Source organism: Oncorhynchus masou, chromosome 30 (genome assembly GCF_036934945.1).
Source record: "Oncorhynchus masou masou isolate Uvic2021 chromosome 30, UVic_Omas_1.1, whole genome shotgun sequence".
Taxonomy (NCBI): Eukaryota; Metazoa; Chordata; class Actinopteri; order Salmoniformes; family Salmonidae; genus Oncorhynchus; species Oncorhynchus masou.
Genome location: NC_088241.1, coordinates 66,282,896 through 66,294,032, shown reverse-complemented (window position 1 = coordinate 66,294,032; position 11,137 = coordinate 66,282,896). Strand labels below are relative to the sequence as shown.

Sequence of the window (11,137 nt, the reverse complement as noted above, 5' to 3'; positions counted from 1 at the left end):
TCATAATCCATGTTACAGACATAAAGCTTCCCATGAAGCTTCCCATTATGCATTTATATTCCCAACCTGTTTGTCTCTGTCTCCCTTCAGAGGTGGAGAAGGACCTGGCCAAGCTGGCAGAGCAGGGGAAACTAGCCCAGCGGAGTCCCAACAGCCCCCACAGCTCTCTTCTACTCACCCCCTTGTTCCACACCTCTCTCCCGGCCTCACTCCCCAGTACCCTCCCCTTACCCGGCCAGACTTCACAACCTCAGTCTCCCATCCTCACCCGCTCAGCCAAGCCCAGCTCTATAGGTTATCCCCTGGTCAGTCCTAAACTCAGCCCCCTGCTCACCCGCAAGCCCAACTCCCTCACCATGACCGGCAGCCACCGGACTCATTCCCCCAGCAACCCCGGCAGCAGAACTACGACCCCCAGAACTCCAAGCAGCAGACCGATGACCCCCAACAGCCTGCTGACCTCCAAGTCGGCCATGACGGCCGTGACCCCAGGGTTTGGTGTTCACAGAGGTCACAGGGGTCATAAGGAGGTGACCTTCAGGAAGTCACGGAGCAGGCCGGTGACTCCCACCAGTCAGCCAACCCGACCCAGACCCCTGCTCACGCCTCCTGGGCTGAGTACAACAGATAGTCTGGGCAAGGCCTCCAGCCTCAAGGCCTATCTGTCAGAGGTTTGTGCAACATCAACTGACTGATATACTAATCATTTTGCATGATATATAACAACTAATAATAATAAACTCAGTCATAATTGACCCACAATGCATCACAGATTTGATTCTGTTGAACACGGCCACAGACTCCAGGTAGATGTTAACCTGGTCACAGATCTTGTTTGTGTTGTGCACATAACATACATAACGCACATAACACACACACACACACACACACACACACACACACACACACACACACACACACACACACACACACACACACACACACATTTGTTTTACCCTCCTTGTGTAGGGTTAGGGTTAGGACCCTAAACCTAACCCTAATTCTAACCCTAAACCTAACCCTAATTCTGACCCTAAACCTAACCCTAACCCCTAACCCTAATGCTAAACCTAACCCTAAACCTAACCCTAACCCTTAACCCTAACCCTAAACCTAACCCTAAACCTAACCCTAAACCTAACCCTCTAACCCTAAACCTAACCCTAATTCTAACCCTAAACCTAACCCTAATTCTAACCCTAAACTATACTTTTGACTCGTGGGGACTCTTTTCTAAGGCTGGGAATTGCCTGGGACCTCACGATACAATATGATCACTATACTGAGGTGCTGATACGATATGTACTGTAACGACCCTGGGTTTATAAGTGCGGATATCGACTCTGCCGCTTGAGCATGCTTTTTAGGCACAGTCGATAACGCGCTGGACTTCGGGCTAGAAGGTTGAGGGTTCGAGACCTGCTCCCTGCCTGTTTCATTATGGTATTATGATTCTTAGAATTCTATACGATGTTCCAAACATCAAATCAAATCAAATTTTATTGGTCACATACACATGGTTAGCAGATGTTAATGCGAGTGTAGCGAAACGCTTGTGCTTCTCGTTCTGACTATACGGTAATATCTAACAAGTAATCCCAACAAATTCACGCTCTACGACTACCTGGACCCAACAAATTCACGACGACTATACACACAAATGTAAAATAATGAAAAATAATATGTACATATAAATGTATGGATGAGCGATGGCGGCAAATGCAAGATGCAGTAGATGGAGAGTACAGTACAGTATATAGGGAATAGGGTGCACCCTACGTAGAGGCTGACTGACTGGCTGACTGTACTGGCTGGCTGACTGTACTGGCTGACTGACTGGCTGGCTGGCTGTACTGGCTGACTGACTGGCTGGCTGTACTGGCTGACTGACTGGCTGGCTGGCTGTACTGGCTGACTGACTGGCTGGCTGGCTGTACTGGCTGACTGACTGACTGGCTGACTGTACTGGCTGACTGACTGGCTGGCTGGCTGTACTGGCTGACTGACTGGCTGGCTGGCTGTACTGGCTGACTGACTGGCTGGCTGGCTGTACTGTGGCTGACTGACTGGCTGGCTGACTGGCTGACTGTACTGGCTGGCTGACTGTACTGGCTGGCTGACTGTACTGGCTGACTGACTGGCTGGCTGGCTGTACTGGCTGACTGACTGGCTGGCTGGCTGTACTGGCTGGCTGGCTGACTGGCTGGCTGGCTGGCTGACTGGCAGACTGTACTGGCTGGCTGACTGTACTGACTGGCTGGCTGACTGTACTGGCTGGCTGGCTGGCTGTACTGGCTGACTGTACTGGCTGGCTGGCTGTACTGGCTGACTGGCTGGCTGGCTGTACTGGCTGACTGACTGGCTGGCTGGCTGTACTGGCTGGCTGACTGGCTGACTGTACTGGCTGGCTGTACTGGCTGACTGACTGGCTGGCTGGCTGACTGACTGACTGCTGGCTGACTGGCTGACTGTACTGGCTGGCTGGCTGTACTGGCTGACTGACTGGCTGTACTGGCTGACTGACTGGCTGGCTGGCTGGCTGTACTGGCTGGCTGTACTGGCTGGCTGTACTGGCTGACTGACTGTGCTGGCTGAATGTATTGGCTGGCTGTACTGGCTGACTGTACTGGCTGACTGTACTGGCTGACTGTGCTGGCTGGCTGGCTGTACTGGCTGACTGACTGTACTGGCTGACTGGACTAGCTGACTGACTGTACTGGCTGACTGTACTGGCTGACTGACTGTACTGACTGACTGTACTGGCTGACTGTACTGGCTGACTGTACTGGCTGACTGTACTGGCTGACTGGCTGACTGTACTGGCTGGCTGGACTGGCTGACTGTACTGGCTGACTGGTGGGCTGGCTGACTGACTGTACTGGCTGACTGTTTGGCTGACTGGCTGACTGTACTGGCTGGCTGGACTGGCTGACTGTACTGGCTGACTGGTGGACTGGCTGACTGACTGTACTGGCTGACTGTACTGGCTGACTGTACTGGCTGACTGTGCTGACTGACTGTACTGGCTGACTGACTGGCTGGCTGACTGTACTGGCTGACTGTACTGACTGACTGGACTGGCTGACTTTACTGGCTGGCTGACTGTACTGACTGACTGGCTGACTGGACTGATTGACTGGCTGACTGGCTGACTTTACTGGCTGGCTGACTGTACTGACTGACTGGCTGACTGGACTGACTGACTGGCTGACTGGACTGACTGACTGGCTGACTGTACTGGCTGACTGGACTGGCTGACTTTACTGGCTGGCTGACTGTACTGACTGACTGGCTGACTGGACTGACTGACTGTACTGGCTGACTTTACTGGCTGGCTGTACTGGCTGACTGGACTGACTGGCTGTACTGGCTGACTTTACTGGCTGGCTGACTGTACTGACTGACTGGCTGACTGGACTGGCTGACTTTACTGGCTGGCTGTACTGGCTGGCTGTACTGGCTGACTGGACTGGCTGACTGGACTGACTGGCTGACTTTACTGGCTGGCTGACTGTACTGACTGACTGGCTGACTGGACTGGCTGACTGTACTGACTGGCTGTACTGGCTGACTTTACTGGCTGGCTGTACTGGCTGGCTGTACTGGCTGACTGGACTGGCTGACTGGACTGACTGGCTGACTTTACTGGCTGGCTGACTTTACTGGCTGGCTGACTGTACTGACTGTACTGGCTGACTGGACTGGCTGACTGGACTGACTGGCTGTACTGGCTGACTTTACTGGCTGGCTGACTGTACTGACTGACTGGCTGACTGACTGACTGACTGGCTGACTGTACTGGCTGAATGGCTGGCTGGTAAAACTTCATCTCTTAACACTGAAAAACGAGAACACATAGAAACCTTTAGAAGGGAACACGGGGCAATTTATTTATTACATCTTGGCCCCGAGGACTGTACTCTGAGGTATATTTGGTTTTTTAAGAAAATAAAAACAGCTGTAGAACTAATGGGACTGACATTGGCGTTAGCCAACGCTCAGCGTCTTTGGTTGAGTTCACTGAGGTTTTCTCCCTGTGACAGGCTGCTCCTTCTCCACGGGCCAGTGTACCTTTCCTTGTAATACCATTAGTAGTCTTTAGAGCCTTTAAAAGCTAGAGCAAGAGAGAGAGAGAGAGAGACACACATTCTCTGTTTTCAACGGCCAAGACTTTCAGAAATCATCAACAACAAAGGAGGACCAAGGCACTCTTCATATAATGAATTAAAATGCCTTTGTTTGTATGGCCCTAGGGCAGCTGGGTAGCTAGCTATGGCCCCCGGCCCCCCCGACGAAGGCCATGAAGCTGAAACGTGTTAAGAGTTTTAAAATGTTCTCTCCAGTGAATATGCCATACAAATAAAGGCATTTAAATTCAGTATATGAAGTGTCTTTTGTCCTATTTTCTTTTTGATGACCGATTTACCCCTTTTTCCCAAGGAGCACCTTCTATCTACCAAAACATTCTGTTGTGTACCTTCTATCAACCAAAACATTCTGTTGTGTACCTTCTATCAACCAAAACATTCTGTTGTGTACCTTCTATCAACCAAAACATTCTGTTGTGTGCCTTCTATCTACCAAAACATTCTGTTGTGTACCTTAGCACCTTCTATCTACCAAAACATTCTGTTGTGTACCTTAGCACCTTCTATCTACCAAAACATTCTGTTGTGTACCTTCTATCAACCAAAACATTATGTTGTGTGCCTTCTATCTACCAAAACATTCTGTTGTGTGCCTTCTATCTACCAAAACATACTGTTGTGTGCCTTCTATCTACCAAAACATTCTGTTGTGTACCTTCTATCAACCAAAACGTACTGTCGTGTACCTTATATCTGCCAAAACATACTGCCGTGTACCTTCTATCTACCAAAACATACTGTTGTGTACCTTCTATCTACCAAAACATTATGTTGTGTACCTTTTATCTACCAAAACATTCTGTTGTGTGCCTTAGTACCTTCTGTCTATCAAAACATTATGTTGTTTACCTTCTATCTACCAAAACATTATGTTGTGTACCTTCTATCTACCAACACATTCTGTTGTGTACCTTCTATCTACCAAAACATTCTGTTGTGTACCTTCTATCTACCAAAACTTTGTTGTGTACCTTCTATCTACCGAAACTTTGTTGTGTACCTTCTATCTACCAAAACATTATGTTGTGTACCTTCTATCTACCAAAACATTATGTTGTGTACCTTCTATCTACTAAAACATTATGTTGTGTAACTTAGTACCTTCTGTCTACCAAAACATTATGTTGTGTACCTTCTATCTACTAAAACATAATGTTGTGTACCTTAATACCTTCTGTCTACCAAAACATTCTGTTGTGTACCTTCTATCTACCAAAACATTATGTTGTGTACCTTCTATCTATCAAAACATTCTGTTGTGTACCTTCTATCAACCAAAACATACTGTCGTGTACCTTCTATCTGCCAAAACATACTGTCGTGTACCTTCTATCTACCAAAACATAATGTTGTGTACCTTCTATCTACTAAAACATTATGTTGTGTAACTTAGTACCTTCTGTCTACCAAAACATTATGTTGTGTACCTTCTATCTACTAAAACATAATGTTGTGTACCTTAATACCTTCTGTCTACCAAAACATTCTGTTGTGTACCTTACTACCTTCTATCTACCGAAACATACTGTCGTGTACCTTCTATCTGCCAAAACATTCTGTCGTGTACCTTCTGTCTACCAAAACATAATGTTGTGTACCTTCTATCTACTAAAACATTATGTTGTGTACCTTAGTACCTTCTATCTACCAAAACATTATGTTGTGTACCTTCTATCTACCGAAACATTCTGTTGTGTGCCTGCTATCTATCAAAACATTATGTTGTGTACCTTAGTACCTTCTGTCTACCAGAACATTCTGTTGTGAACCTTCTATCTACCAAAACATACTGTTGTGTACCTTCTATCTACCAAAACATTCTTATGTGTACCTTCTATCTACCAAAACATTCTGTTGTGTACCTTCTGTCTATCAAAACATACTGTTGTGTACCTTCTATCTACCAAAACATTATGTTGTGTACCTTAGAACCTTCTATCTGCCAAAACATTATGTTGTGTACCTTAGTACCTTCTGTCTACTAAAACATTCTATCGTGTACCTTAGTACCTTCTGTCTACCAAAACATTCTGTTGTGTATCTTCTGTCTACCAAAACATTATGTTGTGTACCTTAGTACCTTCTATCTACCAAAACATTCTATCGTGTACCTTAGTACCTTCTGTCTACCAAAACATTATGTTGTGTATCTTCTGTCTACCAAAACATTATGTTGTGTATCTTCTGTCTACCAAAACATTATGTTGTGTACCTTAGTACCTTCTATCTACCAAAACATTCTATCGTGTACCTTAGTACCTTCTGTCTACCAAAACATTATGTTGTGTATCTTCTGTCTACCAAAACATTATGTTGTGTATCTTCTGTCTACCAAAACATTATGTTGTGTATCTTCTGTCTACCAAAACATTATGTTGTGTATCTTCTGTCTACCAAAACATTATGTTGTGTATCTTCTGTCTACCAAAACATTATCTTGTGTATCTTCTGTCTACCAAAACATTATGTTGTGTATCTTCTGTCTACCAAAACATTATGTTGTGTATCTTCTGTCTACCAAAACATTATGTTGTGTATCTTCTGTCTACCAAAACATTATCTTGTGTATCTTCTGTCTACCAAAACATTATGTTGTGTATCTTCTGTCTACCAAAACATTATGTTGTGTATCTTCTGTCTACCAAAACATTATCTTGTGTATCTTCTGTCTACCAAAACATTATGTTGTGTATCTTCTGTCTACCAAAACATTATGTTGTGTATCTTCTGTCTACCAAAACATTATGTTGTGTATCTTCTGTCTACCAAAACATTATGTTGTGTATCTTCTGTCTACCAAAACATTATGTTGTGTATCTTCTGTCTACCAAAACATTATGTTGTGTATCTTCTGTCTACCAAAACATTATGTTGTGTATCTTCTGTCTACCAAAACATTATGTTGTGTATCTTCTGTCTACCAAAACATTATGTTGTGTACCTTAGTACCTTCTATCTACCAAAACATTCTATCGTGTACCTTAGTACCTTCTGTCTACCAAAACATTATGTTGTGTATCTTCTGTCTACCAAAACATTATGTTGTGTACCTTCTATCTACTAAAACATAATGTTGTGTACCTTAATACCTTCTGTCTACCAAAACATTCTGTTGTGTACCTTACTACCTTCTATCTACCGAAACATTCTGTTGTGTACCTTGGTACCTTCTATCTACCAAAACATTCTGTTGTGTACCTTCTATCTACCAAAACATTCTGTTGTGTACCTTCTATCAACCAAAACATACTGTCGTGTACCTTCTATCTGCCAAAACGTACTGTCGTGTACCTTCTGTCTACCAAAACATAATGTTGTGTACCTTCTATCTACTAAAACATTATGTTGTGTACCTTAGTACCTTCTATCTACCAAAACATTATGTTGTGTACCTTCTATCTACCGAAACATTCTGTTGTGTACCTGCTATCTATCAAAACATTATGTTGTGTACCTTAGTACCTTCTGTCTACCAGAACATTCTGTTGTGAACCTTCTATCTACCAAAACATTCTGTTGTGTACCTTCTATCTACCAAAACATTCTTATGTGTACCTTCTATCTACCACAACATTCTGTTGTGTACCTTCTGTCTATCAAAACATACTGTTGTGTACCTTCTATCTGCCAAAACATTATGTTGTGTACCTTAGTACCTTCTGTCTACTAAAACATTCTATCGTGTACCTTAGTACCTTCTGTCTACCAAAACATTATGTTGTGTATCTTCTGTCTACCAAAACATTATGTTGTGTATCTTCTGTCTACCAAAACATTATGTTGTGTATCTTCTGTCTACCAAAACATTATGTTGTGTATCTTCTGTCTACCAAAACATTATGTTGTGTATCTTCTGTCTACTAAAACATTCTGTTGTGTACCTTAACAGCTCTTCCCTTCCATCTTTTGTCGACTTTTAGAAATAGGTTGAGTTTCTTTTTAGTTTTGGTTCTTTGTTTAAGAACTTCAGAATCTCATTCTGCTAATGGACATCTAGAGGTTTACATACCCTATATCAAATAGATATTTTCCAGAAGAATGTGTTTTTCTGTCATTTGCTCTGAACTTTGGCCCAGTTCGTGTTTTATACCTACGTTTGTAAATGAAGCTGCATAACTCCGTATAGTATAGAGCCAACCATCATGATGATTATATTATTCTAAATCAAATGAAATCAAATTTTATTTGTCACATACACATGGTTAGCAGATGTTAATGCGAGTGTAGCGAAATGCTTGTGCTTCTAGTTCCGACAATGCAGTAATAACCAACGAGTAATCCAGCTAACAATTCCAAAACTACTACCTTATACACACAAGTGTAAAGGGATAAAGAATATGTACATAAAGATATATGAATGACTGATGGTACAGAGCAGCATAGGCAAGATACAGTAGATGGTATCGAGTACAGTATATACATATGAGATGAGTATGTAAACAACGTGGCATAGTTTAAAGTGGCTAGTGACACATGTATTACATAAAGATGCAGTAGATGATATCGAGTACAAGTATATACGTATACATATGAGATGAATAATGTAGGGTATGTAAACATTATATTAAGTAGCATTGTTTAAAGTGGCTAGTGATATATTTTACATCAATTCCCATCAATTCCCATTATTAAAGTGGCTGGAGTTGAGTCAGTGTGTTGGCAGCAGCCACTCAATGTTAGTGGTGGCTGTTTAACAGTCTGATGGCCTTGAGATAGAAGCTGTTTTTCAGTCTCTCGTTCCCAACTTTGATGCACCTGTACTGACCTCGCCTTCTGGATGATAGCGGGGTGAACAGGCCCTGGCTCGGGTGGTTGTTGTCCTTGATGATCTTTATGGCCTTCCTGTGACATTGGGTGGCGTAGGTGTCCTGGAGGGCAGGTAGTTTGCCCTCGGTGATGCGTTGTGCAGACCTCACTACCCTCTGGAGAGCCTTACGGTTGTGGGCGGAGCAGTTGCCGTACCAGGTGGTGATACAGCCCGACAGGATGCTCTTGATTGTGCATCTGTAGAAGTTTGTGAGTGCTTTTGGTGACAAGCCGAATTTCTTCAGCCTCCTGAGGTTGATGCTGTCTGTGTGGGTGGACCAATTCAGTTTGTCTGTGACGTGTACGCCGAGGTACTTAAAACTTACTACCCTCTCCATTACTGTTCCATCGATGTGGGTAGGGGGGTGTTCCCTCTGCTGTTTCCTGAAGTCCACAATCATCTCCTTAGTTTTGTTGACGTTGAGTGTGAGGTTATTTTCCTGACACCACACTCCGAGGGCCCTCCCTCCTCCCTGTAGGCCATCTCGTCATTGTTGGTAATCAAGCCTACCACTGTTGTGTCGTCCGCAAACTTGATGATTGAGTTGGAGGCGTGCGTGGCCACGCAGTCGTGGGTGAACAGGGAGTACAGGAGAGGGCTCAGAACGCACCCTTGTGGGGCCCCAGTGTTGAGGATCAGCGGGGTGGAGATTTTGTTACCTACCCTCACCACCTGGGGGCGGCCCGTCAGGAAGTCCAGTACCCAGTTGCACACGGCGGGGGTCGAGACCCAGGGTCTCGAGCTTGATGACGAGTTTGGAGGGTACTATGGTGTTAAATGCTGAGCTGTAGTCGATGAACAGCATTCTCACATAGGTATTCCTCTTGTCCAGATGGGTTAGGGCAGTGTGCAGTGTGGTTGAGATTGCATCGTCTGTGGACCTATTTGGGTGGTAAGCAAATTGGAGTGGGTTTAGGGTGTGGGTCTAGGTAGGGTGGAGGTGATATGTTCCTTGACTAGTCTCTCAAAGCACTTCATGATGACGGAGGTGAGTTCTACGGGGCGGTAGTCATTTAGCTCAGTTACCTTAGCTTTCTTGGGAACAGGAACAATGGTGGCCCTCTTGAAGCATGTGGGAACAGCAGGCTGGGATAGGGATCGATTGAATATGTCCGTAAACACACCAGCCAGCTGGTCTGTGCATGCTCTGAGGGCGCGGCTGGGGATGCCGTCTGGGCCTGCAGCCTTGCGAGGATTAACACGTTTAAATGTTTTACTCACCTCAGCTGCAGTGAAGGAGAGTCCGCATGTTTTGGTTGCGGGCCGTGTCAGTGGCACTGTATTGTTCTCAAGGCGGGCAAAAAAGTTATTTAGTCTGCCTGGGAGCAAGGCATCCTGGTCCGTGAATGGGCTGGTTTTCTTTTTGTAATCCGTGATTGACTGTAGACCCTGCCACATACAGTGCCTTGCGAAAGTTTTCGTCCCCCTTGAACTTTGCGACCTTTTCCACATTTCAAGCTTCAAACATAAAGATATAAAACTGTATTTTTTTGTGAAGAATCAACAACAAATGGGACACAATCATGAAGTGGAATGACATTTATTGGATATTTTAAACTTTTTTAACAAATCAAAAACTGAAAAATTGGGCGTGCAAAATTATTCAGCCCCTTTACTTTCAGTGCAGCAAACTCTCTCCAGAAGTTCAGTGAGAATCTCTGAATGATCCAATGTTGACCAAAATGACTAATGATGATAAATACAATCCACCTGTGTGTAATCAAGTCTCCGTATAAATGCACCTTCACTGTGATAGTCTCAGAGGTCCGTTAAAAGCGCAGAGAGCATCATGAAGAACAAGGAACACACCAGGCAGGTCCGAGATACTGTTGTGAAGAAGTTTAAAGCCAGATTTGGATACAAAATATTTCCCAAGCTTTAAACATCCCAAGGAGCACTGTGCAAGCGATAATATTGAAATGGAAGGAGTATCAGACCACTGCAAATCTACCAAGACCTGGCCATCCCTCTAAACTTTCAGCTCGTACAAGGAGAAGACTGATCAAAGATGCAGCCAAGAAGCCCATGATCACTCTGGATGAACTGCAGAGATCTACAGCTGAGGTGGGAGACTCTGTCTATAGGACAACAATCAGTCGTATATTGCACAACTATGGCCTTTATGGAAGAGTGGCAAGAAGAAAGCCATTTGTTAAAGATATCCATAAAAAGTGTCGTTTAA

At 44.3% G+C, this 11,137-nt stretch overlaps 1 pseudogene; it reads left to right on the top strand.

Annotated features, from left to right (window-relative positions):
* The window catches only part of LOC135521693 (uncharacterized protein C8orf34 homolog), a 105,803-nt pseudogene that overhangs the window by 78,676 nt on the left and 15,990 nt on the right, over nt 1–11,137 (top strand).